Consider the following 13,195-nt stretch of genomic DNA (forward strand, 5'->3'; position numbering starts at 1 on the left):
ATCACGGTCAAACCAGGGGCTGAACCTGTTTTTAATTCTCATTTTCTTTATGGGGGCATGTTTGTTAACAATACCACTGAAAATATAAAAAAAGAAGGTCCAAGCATCTTCGACAGAGGGGATCAAACTGATTCTATACCATTTTACAAATATCACGTGCCTTTCTATTTCCATAAGAGTACTTGAAAAGTTTTCTATGGTATTTCCTCTTCGTTTTCCCAGCCCGTCAACATGGCTTTTGAAGCTCTCATAGTTTTAACTTTTGCATGTCTGTGTGTCCTTGGTGATGTTTTTTTTAAAGGTAACAGAAAAAAAGAGAAAGATCTTCATCTTCTAATGATGTCCAGGAGGGAAAGGCAAACCTGTCTTTCAGCAGCAATGGATTACCCAAAAACTGGACAACTTTAAAGGTGCAGACAGTCGAGTGTGGAATCAAGTCAGTTCTGACATTTCATTATATTCTTATTTGCACTGCAGTATATGGAGAGATCAATTACCAGTGAGATGTTAAGTCTACTGTCTAGGTGTGATCACGTGTGTTAGTTCATGCATAACACAACATATTGTTTAATACATTGCCAGAAATTCCTCGTGAGTGAGATGCACTACAGAGCTGGGGGATTGGTGGTGATTGGCGGAGGGCGGAGAGGGTCCAATCAATGTCGAATGGATTACCATGAACCCCGGTTCGGCCTGGATTCCTTATACCAAGAAGCTCGGCGCCCACTATCTTATCGTAGACCACAGTTTCTACGGCGACAGTTATCCCACGGCGTAAGTTTATTGATTGTTTTTTATGTATGTTTAGATTTGACCTAGGAATGTATATTGCGCTTCCATCACTTTATTATGGTGGCTGTTCTACATCAAATTGACCGCTAGGTAGCAGTGTTCCATTGAAAGGTGAGCCCACTGTCCAAAGTGTCCTGTGCTCTCTCAATCTGAACATAATTTTACTGATGGATATCTGTTATTATTTGTATCTGGCTAGTTCAAATAAACTGGTGGGATTGATTGACGTGGCATTGCATGCAGAGTATATAAATAGTCAACTAAGTGCTGAGTGAGGCTCTCAGACTGGCATCCTCCTGACTTGATTAACCCCTTGTCTGTCTTGTCCCTTACAGTGACATGAGCACAGATAATCTATGGTTTCTCAGCAGTCAACAAGCTCTGGCTGACCTGGCTCACTTCCGCGCTGTCATCACCAAACAACGGGGCTTGACCAACAGCAAGTGGGTGGCATTCGGCGGGATCGTACCTAGGCACGCTGGCAGCCCGGTCCTGACTCAAGTACTCCCACCTGATTTATTCTGCTGTGGCAAGCAGCGAGCCTCTCCACACCACGGTCAACTTCTCAGGTAATAATAACACACACACAGTAATCCTCCTTTTTCTCTGTCATCTGTATATTCTCACTCTAATTTGACTTGTACTCAGGCTTGTCCATCTCCCCATCGCTCTTTCTCTCCATGACCAGTGTGTCACTCTGCCTGGGGAAGTATCAGGGCATTACAAGATACCTGGAGGAGGGTGTCCCTTAACCATTTTAACATTTGTCTGAAATTAATGTAAGTATATCACTCAATAAACAGCTGAGAGTCATAACAAAAGGTTGAGTCTGGATTGGCCCGTAGTTTCCTGGACTTGCCCTTTACCTGCCGGCGAGTATTCAGGAGATCTCAGTGTTTGGAATGTTTCACCTTGCTGAATGTAGATCCCAGTGATATCCTTGCTATGGAATAATGAACTGGAAATGAGTCTGTCACTATCAGTGGAGGCTGCTGAGGGAAGGATGACTCATAATGATGGCTGGAAACCACGGTTGATACCATTCCAGCCATTAGTATGAGCCGTCCTCCCCTCAGCAGCCTCCACTGGTCACTATGTGTATTAGAGTTGAGGATAATGGCCAGTGTTATACCCTGGAGGGCAGATAGAGGAATGTGGGTGGATGGGGAAGAGTGAAGGGTCCTCTCTAGGTAGTTGTCTTTGGCTTTCTCTTTTCTCTCTTCTATTGTCTCACTGGTTTATTGAGGAAGACTACAAGGGTGTCACCAAGGCAACAGTGTTTTGGAACATGGACATCTATAAAAACACACTGATCTCTTTTGATGAGACTGGGAACATTTCAAGATCAACCAACACACACAAACACAGAAGCTCAGTTGGGAACACTGCACTGATGTCATAATTCTCCCAGTCCACGCAAGTTTCTATTTCCCAACAAGCATCAAGTCATTGTGGTTTAGTGAGTGTTTTTTTACCCTTAAGTGCTTTCACTTGCTTGTCTAAACAAGGCTCACTTTCTCCACTGTAAAGATGATAATTTTTTACAAAGTCATAAAGGTTGAAATAATGAGGTTATTATTGGGGTAACCACTAATGGAGCTGGCCCGTATCCATGCCGAGACTGAGACACTTGGAAAACTCGTTTAACTCTGAACACTATGATATTCTAAATAAGGTTCAGGTTATTTGAACAATACTCCTACACACTGTTTAAGTATAACATTGGGAGGCTGTTATATATATATATATACAATCCACTCATTCTATGTTATGAGATGCCTTACTGGCTCTGTGTTGGAACAGTTACCATGTCTTCATAGAAACCAGAGTGCCTTCTAAAGAAGGCTTTTGACACCCTGCAGGAGTGCATCAGACCCCAACAATATCACCAAAGACTTCAAGTACTACACCACTCCTCTTTTCCCTGCTTCTCCCTCCCTCCACCTCTCACAATATACTGTAGCACACAAGCATATTCACTCCCTCACTCAGTCATTCTCATCTCTCTGGTACATTACAGAAGAGTTCTAGTAAGAAAAATCACTACATAGTACAGAATGACAAGGAATACCACAGAACAGGTGTGTGGTGTGGCTGAGCACAACCACTTGTGTTATTAAATTGGGGTCAAGTGCCAGGAAATGATCCAGTCACTCCTCTCCTAGCTGCCCTGTCCTAAGAGTGTGTGTTGATGGTGCTGGTCTGTGATGGGGTCTGGTTTCAGCTCACCCCTCTAGACCTTCAAGGTCTCCATTGGCAGCTTGAGATATCAGAATGTCGAACACGCTCTAGAATCCGTCGGAATGCCATGGCATCCGCTCCTGTCTCTTAGAATCTCTCTGAAAGGCATTGGTGCTCCAGGCAGACAAAGGAATCACTCTCCACATCTTCATTCAGTCCCTCTCCATCTTATTCTTCCCTCTCATCCTTCCCCCTCCCTCTTATCCTTCCCCTCCCTCTTATCCCTCCGCCTCTCTCTTATCTTTAACTCTTATCCTTCCCTCTCCCTCCTATCCTTCCGTCTTATCCTTGCCTGTTATCCTTCCCTCTCCCTTTCAATCCAAGATGGCGTAGCAGCAAGACGTGTTTGTTTTTGTCCCGTTATTGTCCCATGTAAATATTCAGCTTTTTCTTTTTTTTTCGGTATACATTTCAATCTCTTTTTCCATGTTCAAATTAAATATACCTTCCTGCAACCCACCTCACCCAACATGGTGCAGATATGCTATTTTTTTTTACCTTATAACTGGAACCTCCATCAGAAGCTAGCTACTAGCTATTTAGTCATTGTTTGCCACTGCTAGCAGTCTTTACCTTTAGCACAGACACCAGCCACTTTAGCTCAGATAGCCCGGATAATATCTGCCAGTCTGCACAGCGCGATATCAACCCGGAGCATATCGGACTGCTCTGGACCATTCCACCGGATCATCACAGCTAGCTAGCTGCTACCGAGTGGCTATCATCCTTGTCCAGAAGCAAGCACCAGTTAGCCTCGAGCTAGGCCCATTCCCCCGGCTAACAAACAAAGTACACCAACTACAACACCTCTCTTTCCAATTGGCCTGGACCCTTTGTCGACATGGAGCCCTGCCGATCCATCACGACTTGCTAGCACTCTGAGCGCCGTGTCTCCCGCTCGCCTAGTGTAGTGACGACTGCCGCGGGGCTCCCTGTTTCGTCCATTGCTGCTTATTGGACCCTATGATCACTCGGCTACACAGCTGATGCCTGCTGGACTGTTCATTAACACGGTACTTCATTTTGTTTATCTATCGGCCCCAGCCTCAAACTCAGGCCCTGTTTGTAGCTAACTGACCCTTTCTGCCCATTCATCGCCAGTTACCCGTTGTTGTCTTAGCCCTCCCAATCAACACCTGTGATTGCTTTATGCCTCCCTCTGTCAATATGCCTTGTATACGGTTGTTTAGGGTAGCTCTCATTGTTTTGTTTTGCTGCGGAGCCCCTAGTCCCGCTCTACATGTCTCGGTTAGCTCCCTTGCCCCACCCCGCACATATGCAGAGACCGCACCTGGCCAAACTGGCGCTTCCAGAGATGCAGCCTCTCTCATCGTCACCCAATGCCTAGGTTTACCTCCACTGTACTCGCACCCTACCATGCCCTTGTCTGTGCATTATGCTCTGAATCTATCCTACCACGCCCAGAAGTCTGCTTCTTTTACTCTCTGTTCCGAACGCACTAGGCGACCAGTTCTTATAGCCTTTAGCCGTACCCTTATCCTACTCTTCCTCTGTTCCTCTGGTGATGTAGAGGTTAACCCAGGCCCTGTGTGTCCCCAGGCACTCTCATTTGTTGACTTCTGTAACAGGAAAAGCCTTGGGTGCATGTTAACATGCATGTTAACAACAGAAGCCTCCTCCTTATGTTTGCTTTATTCACTGCTTTAGCATACTCCGCAAACCCTGATATCCTAGCCGTGTCTGAATCCTGGCTTAGGAAGGCCACCAAAAATTCTGAAATTTCCATCCCCAATTACAACATTTTCCGTCAAGATAGAACTGGTAAAGGGGGCGGAGTTGCAATCTACTGTAGAGAGAGCCTGCAGAGTTCTGTCCTACTATCCAAGTCTATGCCCAAACAGTTTGAGCTACTACTTTTAAAAATCCATCTCTTCAGAAATAAGTCTCTCACTATTGATTGCCCCCCATCTATCTTCAGAACTGTTAGGTGACCTAAACTTGGATATGCTTAACACCCCGGCTGTCCTACAATCTAAGCTAGATGCCCTCAATCTCACACAAATTATCAAGGAACCTACCAGGTACAACTCCAAATCCGTAAACATGGGCACCCTCATAGATATCATCCTGACCAACATGCCCTCTAAATACACCTCTGCTGTTTTCAACCAGGATCTCAGAGGTCACTGCCTCATTGCCTGCGTCCGTTATGGGTCCGCGGTCAAACGACCACCCCTCATCACTGTCAAATGCTCCCTAAAACACTTCTGCGAGCAGGCCTTTCTAATCGACCTGGCCCGGGTATCCTGGAAGGATACTGACCTCATCCCGTCAATAGAGGATGCCTGGTTGTTCTTCAAAAGTGCCTTCCTCACCATCTTAAAAAAGCACACCCCTTTCGAAGAATTCAGAACTAAGAACAGATATAGCCCTTGGTTCACTCCAGACTTGACTGCCCCTGACCAGCACGAAAACATCATGTGGCGCACTGCACTAGCTTCGAATAGTCCCCGCGATATGCAACTTTTCAGGGAAGTCAGGAAACAATATACACAGTCAGTTATGAAAGCAAAGGCTAGCTTTTTCAAACAGAATTTTGCATTACTACACTGAGGCTAGGAAACACTGTCACCACCAATAAATCCACGATAATCGAGAATTTCAATAAGCATTTCTCTACGGCTGGTCACGCTTTCCACCTCGTTACCCCAACACCGGCCAACAGCTCTGCACCCCCCGCAGCAACTGGCCCTAGCCCTCCCCGCTTCTCTTTCACACAAATGCAGACAGCTGATGTCATGAAAAAGCTGCAGAATCTGGATCCCTGCAAATCAGCCGGGCTTGACAATCTGGACCCTCTCTTCCTAAAATTATCCGCCGCCATTGTCGCAACCTCTATTACTAGTCTGTTCAACTCTCTCTCGTATTTCTGAGATTCCTAAAGATTGGAAAGCGGCCGTGGTCATCCCCCTCTTCAAAGGGGGAGACACTCTAGACCCAAACTGTTACAGACCTATATCCATCCTGCCCTGCCTTTCTAAAGTCTTCGAAAAGCCAAGTGAACAAACAGATCACCGACCATCTCGAACCCCACCGTACCTTCTCCGCTATGCAATCCGGTTTCAGAGCTGGTCACGGGTGTACCTCAGCCATGCTCAAGGTCCTAAACGATATCACAACCAGCATCGATAAATACAGTACTGTGCAGGCTTTCTACTCTGTCAATCAATGTATTCTTATTAGACTCAACAGCATTTTTTTCTCTAATGATCAAATCAGAGGGCCTGTTGTCCGGACCTCTGGCAATCTCTATGGGGGTGCCACAGGGTTCAATTCTCGGGCCGACTCTTTTCTCTGTATATATCAATTATGTTGCTCTTGCTGCGGATGATTCTTTGATCCACCTCTACGCAGACGACACCATTCTGTATACATCTGGCCCTTCTTTGGACTCTGTGTTAACAAACATCCAGACGAGCTTTGATGCCATACAACTCTCCTTCCATGGCCTCCAACTGCTCTTAAACATTAGTAAAACTAAATGCATGCTCTTCAACCGATCGCTGCCCGCACCTGCCTGCCCGCCTAGCATCACTATTCTGGACAGTTCTGACTTAAAATATGTGGACAACTATAAATACCTAGGTGTCTGGCTAGACTGTAAACTCTCCTTCCAGACTCATATCGAGCATCTCCAATCCAAAATGAAATCAAGAATCGGCTTCCTATTTCGCAACAAAGCCTTCCCTCATGCTGCTCCTTCATCATTCCTTGACTTCGGCGACGTCATTCACAAAATAGCCTCCAACACTCTACTCAGCAAATTGGATGGAGTCTATGTTAAGGGAATTTTTATCAATGATGATTAATTATGTATACATTTCAATCAGGACTGACTAATCAGAATACTATTATGTTACTGTATATGTACTAATCAGAATACTATTATGTTACTGTATATGTACTAATCAGAATACTATTATTTTACTGTATATGTATGAATTTTCTTTTTAATCCTAGTACTGAATATAATGTGTGTAAATATAATCAAGAATTAGAACAATGACTGTCTGTACCATGGTAGAAATGAATGAACTTATAGCCAGTCTGGCTAGAAGGCTTATCTACACAAGCATGACCTTGGCTCGGTCATATATTATCTTAAATAGGGAGAGACATGTGAGAACCATACAGCCATTGTACTACAGCGGAGATGACATGGGCTAGTACTGACACTAATGACGTCATTTTCAGTTTATAACCTGTGGTAAAATGTGTAATGGGCAGTACTCACGAGAATAAACGCAGCTGGTTGATTTCAAAGGCTGGTCTCTGTCCATTTTATACCAATAAGGGTCTTACAACCTCTTATGAATTGACAGAGTGATTAATTTTAATTGGTTATTAAAACAGAGGAATTTAATTCCTGTAACAGTCTATCACAGTGCCATCCGTTTTGTCACCAAAGCCCCATATACTACCCACCATTGCGACCTGTATGCTCTCGTTGGCTGGTCCTTGCTACATATTCGCCGCCATACCCATTGGCTCCGGGTCATCTATAAGTCTTTGCTAGGTAAAGCTCTGCCTTATTTCAGCTCACGGGTCACCATAGCAACACCCACCCACAGCACACACTCCAGCAGGTTTATTTCACTGGTCATCCCCAAAGCCAACACCTCCTTTGGCCGCCTTTCCTTCCAGTTCTCTGCTGCCAATGACTGGAATGAATTGCAAAAATCACTGAAGTTGGAGACTTATCTGCCTCACTAACTTCAAGCATTAGCTGTCAGAGCAGCTTACCGATCGCTGCAGCTGTACACAGCCCATCTGTAAATAGCCCATCCGTAAATAGCCCATCCAACCTACTACCTACCTTATCCCCATATTTGTTTTTTCTTTTTCTGCTCTTTTGCACACCAGTATTTCTACTTGCACATTCTCATCTGCACATCTATCACTCCAGTGTTAATTGATAAATTGTAATTACTTCACCACTATGGCCTATTTATTGCCTTACCTCCTTACTTAATTTGCACACACTGTATACAGATCTTCTATTGTGTTATTGACTGTATGTTTGTTTATCCCATGTGTAACTCTGTGTTGTTTTTGTCGCGCTGCTTTGCTATATCTTGGCCAGGTCGCAGTTGTAAATGAGAACTTGTTCTCAACCGGCCTACCTGGTTAAATAAAGGTGAAATAAAAAAATTTAAAAAATCCCTCCCTCTTATCCTTCCCCCTCCTTCTTATCCTTCCCTCATATCCTTCCTCCTCCCTCTTAATCCATCCCTCCCTCGTCTCCTTCCTCCTCCCTCTTATCCTTCCCCCTCCCTCTTCTCCTTCCCTCTCCCTTTTATTCTTCCCTCTGCCTCTTATCCTTCCCTCTCCCTCTTATCCTTCCCTCTCCCTCTTATCCTTCTTTCTCCCTCTTATCCTTCCCTATCCCTCTTATCCTTCCCTCTCCCTCTTATCCTTCCCTATCCCTCTTATCCTTCCCTCTCCCTCTTATCATTCCCTCTCCATCTTATCCTTCCCTCTCCCTCTTATCCTTCCCTATCCCTCTTATCCTTCTCTCTCCCTCTTATCCTTCCCTATCCCTCTTATCATTCCCTCTCCATCTTCCCATCTCCCTCCTAGCTCACCTCATGACTCTAATTTGCTTTCCCTGTTTTTTAAACATTTTTTTACACTTTCATTCCCATTTTACGTCATGTTCTCGTTCTCTTTATTTTACCTCTTTATTTTTCTTTCACTCTTATCTTTATCGCTGTTGTAGAATTTCTTGGTGTGTTTGTAGACATGGCAGTGAAAGGATTTGAATCAAATGTGGGTGTGTGTGTGCTGTCCTTAGTTACATTGGTATTTGGCTTAATGGGCAGTCTCTTATTACTGCATGTTCTCTATGTGCTTGTTCCTGGTTGTCATAGTGACTGTATGGTCATTTTATATGGTGAACGGGTGGGCTGAGACTGCTTTATTAGTCTGGTTACTGATGTCAGACTAACACACACACCATGCATTTGTCTGGGCAGCACCCTGACCACACTGTACAAGCGCACACACAGAAATATACACATGTAGGCCATGTCACCGTCTGTCCAGTTTTCTAACCACCAGCTACCTCTGAAAGACAGCGTCTGGGGCGCTCTGTCATGGGTCATCTCCAAAGTCAACATGTGACCTCAAAACCCGAGGCTGGTACCGGGCCTGTTGTGGGCGGTGACTCAAACAACACAAACAACAACAACCCTCTGTGACTTGGACAACAGTTCCTCACACTAGGGCTTTTGGATGATGATAATTGCCAGCCAAATGACCGTGGTCACCAAAATAGCTGTTAGAATAGCTTTACATGTGTGTTCGTGTGTGTGTATAAAGTTTAAGTCGGACGTTTACATACACCTTGGACAAATACAATTAAACTCAGTTTTTCACAATTCCTGACATTTAATCCTAGTAAAAATTCCCAATTCCTGACATTTAATCCTAGTAAAAATTCCCTGTCTTAGGTCAGTTAGGATACCCACTTTATTTTAAGAATGTGAAATGTCAGAATAATAGTAGAGAGAATGATTTATTTCAGCTTTTATTCTTTTCATCACATTCCCAGTGGGTCAGACGTTTACATACACTCAATTAGTATTTGGTAGCATTACCTTTAAATTGTTTAACTTGGGTCAAACGTTTCAGGTAGCCTTCCACAAACTTCCCACATTACGTTGGGTGAATTTTGGCCCATTCCTCCTGACAGAGCTGGTATAACTGAGTCAGGTTTGTAGGCCTCCTTGCTCGCACACGCTTTTTCAGTTCTGCCCACGAATGTTCTATGGGATTGAGGTCAGGGCTTTGTGATGGCCACTCCAATACCTTGACTTTGTTGTCCTTTAGCCATTTTGCCACAACTTTGGAAGTATGCTTGGAGCCATTGTCCATTTGGAAGACCCATTTGCGACCAAGCTTTAACTTCCTGACTGATGTCTTGAGATGTTGCTTCAATATATCCACATACTTATCCTCCCTCATGATGTCATCTATTTTGTGAAGTGCACAAGACCCTTCTGCAGCAAAGCACCCCCACAACATGATGCTGCCACCCCCGTGATTCCCTTTGGGATGGTGATCTTCAGCTTGCAAGCCTCCCCCTTTTCCTTCAAACATAACAATAGTATTTATTGCCAAACAGTTATGTTTTTCACAATGTTCTATGACGACTGCGTGGTCCCATGGTGTTTATACTTGCGTACTATTGTTTGTACAGATGAACGTGGTACCTTCAGGTGTTTGGAAATTGCTCCCAAGGATGAACCAGACTTGTGGAGGTCTACAATTTTTTCTATGAGGTCTTGAATGATTTCTTTTGATTTTCCCATGATGTCAAGCAGAGGCGCTGAGTTTGAAGGTAGGCCTTGAAATACATCCACAGGTACACCTCCAATTGACTCAATGATGTCAATTAGCCTATCAAAAGCTTCTAAAGCCATAACATAATTGCATAAGGGTTTTCTAATGATCAATTAGCCTTTTAAAATGATAAACTTGGATTAGCTAACACAACGTGCCATTGGAACACAGGAGTGATGGTTGCTGTTAATGAGCCTCGGTGCGCCTATGTAGATATGCCATTAAAAATCAGCCGTTTCCAGCTACAATAGTCATTTACAACATTACCAATGTCTACACTGTATTTCTGATCAATTTTATGTTATTTTAATGGACAAAAAATGTCATTTTCTTTCAAAAACAAGGACATTTCTAAGTGACCCCAAACTTTTGAACGGTAGTGTATTTATAATTAAGAGGCACATTTTCTCCTCCTCTGCTCCTGACTGCATGTGCTGCCATAGAAATAGAATGAATAGAACGGAATTCCCCATTCAAGTCAATGATGGCATAATGGGTGGACTGCGGGGAGCAAAGCAGGAAGTAAAAGCAGGAAGTGTACCTATCAATAAGTGCTGTGATTTGTTGATTCAACTCAACTGACATTATAGAAGTTACATTCCATTGTGTGAGCCACATCAGTTAACATCATTTGAATGAACATTTTACCATGGAAATTATTATCACAATACCAGGCAGCCATTGCGAGTGTACCCATGAGTTTACCTGGTAAATTGCCTGGGTTAGGGTGTAATATGAATAGAATGACAGTAAAACCATTATGCTATGCATTTGCTGAGTAGTTAGCTGAAATTCAATGTGATTGTGTTCATTTTACACTTTGATGGCACTGCTACCATTCACTCCCAGTCATTTTTGCTTCGGCCCTGGTCCAATGAATTTGTTTATTTTCTAGCTGATGTCTAATGTCTATATTGTCATCAGCAGTGGCCCTCGGTCTCTGTAACACACAGCTCTCAGTCTCTCAGCTTATGTTCCAAACTGCAGATCCAGTCAGAGAAGGACCGGCGTATATCCTAGATGCCCTGGCAGACAACATTATGAACACAGTCCAATACGACAAAAACAATAGACTATTTGGAGGTAAGAGAGGTTTGTGGACAGTATCATTTCAGGGTATAAGGAGCCTGGTTGACCTATGAGAGGAACTATTTTGAGTGAGGGTTAGGATAGTTTGGGGGTGAAATGGGACAGGTAGCTCAAAGCTGAAGCCCAAGGGAGGAAATAAAACCGCCATTGTTCCAATGTGAGAGGCCCAGGGTTGTGGCCTAGAAAATAGGCTCTCCTGCCAGTTCACTGGGCTTTCATGCACACCTATCCGAAACTGTGCACCCTCTCATAACCAGAGCTTAGAGATGGGCTATCTGACCATTTCCCCAGAGGTTTGTTGTGGTCACCATGGTGATTCACTCTGTGGGCTGTTGCTGGTGGAGATGTGAGTGCGATTACCAATAAGGAACAAAAGAGTCTTCATGTTCAAACAGGCTCCAGTTTCCTTCCCTCAGAGCAGAGGGCTGCTTTAAAAGGGGTTTTGTTGTATGGTCTCCACAGAACAACACACTAATAAAGTGATTGGTAGACTCCAGCACCCAGAGGGATGGATAGGGCCTGGGGGTTCTGGTACCACTGAGGAATTTGAATAGGGATCAAAGCAGATTAGGGGGGGGGGGGGTAATCTAACCATTGAAGCAATGTGTGGCTCATAAAATAGGAAGGAAATTATGTAATCTTATGAAACAATGTTTATAAGGTTCCTCTTTTTCCATGTATTAACTTAATATAGCAGAGATACAAATATAGACTTCCTGTGTAGAACCCAGTTGTAGTAAATATGTAACTAACTAAAGAACTCAGGTTTACCTTAGCTGTTTAGCATACTTAGTAGAAATGTATAGCTCTGTATGATACCAGTGAAGGAGATACATAGCAGTAGTCAATGAGATTCTACAGACTTCCACCCACAGTAAGTAACCATTATGTTTGTGTCATTGCTGCGTGTGTTGTACACCAGCTGCACCATTAAGACTGTGTGGGGTGATGTTCATTGGCTCTTTTGGAGAGCCGTACTACTGCTTCACTGCTTTTGTTAGCCTCAGAACCATGATCCACCTTCTTAAGCCCTGTTTTAAAGACCTCACCTACAACGCCAACCTTCAGGACCTCAGGGACACATCTTATAGCGGACACCACGGCAGGGGAGGTGAAGGGGGAGAGTGGCTGGAGCGGGGGTTGGGGGAGAAGGGGTGTGGAGTGTTGAGGGGGAAGGGGTAGAGCCTCTCTCTGGGGATATACAGAACCAGTCAAAAGTTTGGACACCTAGTCATTCAAGGGTTTCTCTTTATTTGTACTATTTTCTACATTGTAGAATAACAGTGAAGACATCAAAACTATTGTAACGTTTGTCGTCGGAAGGTGACCAAGGTGCAGCGTAGTAGGCATACATTCTTTTATTTAAATGTTCCATCAAGAAAAAAACAATAAACAATACAATGAACAAAAAGCTTTGTCGTGCAAACTACATGCAAGATCCCACACTGAAGGAGGGAAAAAGGGCTGCCTAAGTATGATCCCCAATCAGAAACAATGCCCACCCAAATCACACTCTGATCTAAGCAAACATAGAGAATAACAAGGATCTCTAAGGTCAGGGCGTGACAACTATGAAATAATACAAGGAATCAAAAAAGTGTTAAACAAATCAAAACATATTTTAGATTATTCAAAGTAGCCACTCTTTGCCTTGACAGCTTTGCACACTCCTGGCATTCTCTCAACCAGCTTCCCCTGGAATGCTTTT

The 13,195-nt window shown here is 43.8% G+C and overlaps 1 pseudogene; it reads left to right on the forward strand.

Moving 5' to 3' along the window:
* The first annotated feature begins 231 nt into the window (after positions 1-231).
* LOC135575066 (putative serine protease F56F10.1) lies at positions 232-12,669 on the forward strand (annotated as a pseudogene).
* The last annotated feature ends 526 nt before the right edge of the window (positions 12,670-13,195 follow it).

The sequence above is a fragment of the Oncorhynchus nerka genome, linkage group LG14 (assembly GCF_034236695.1).
Source record: "Oncorhynchus nerka isolate Pitt River linkage group LG14, Oner_Uvic_2.0, whole genome shotgun sequence".
Lineage (NCBI taxonomy): Eukaryota > Metazoa > Chordata > Actinopteri > Salmoniformes > Salmonidae > Oncorhynchus > Oncorhynchus nerka.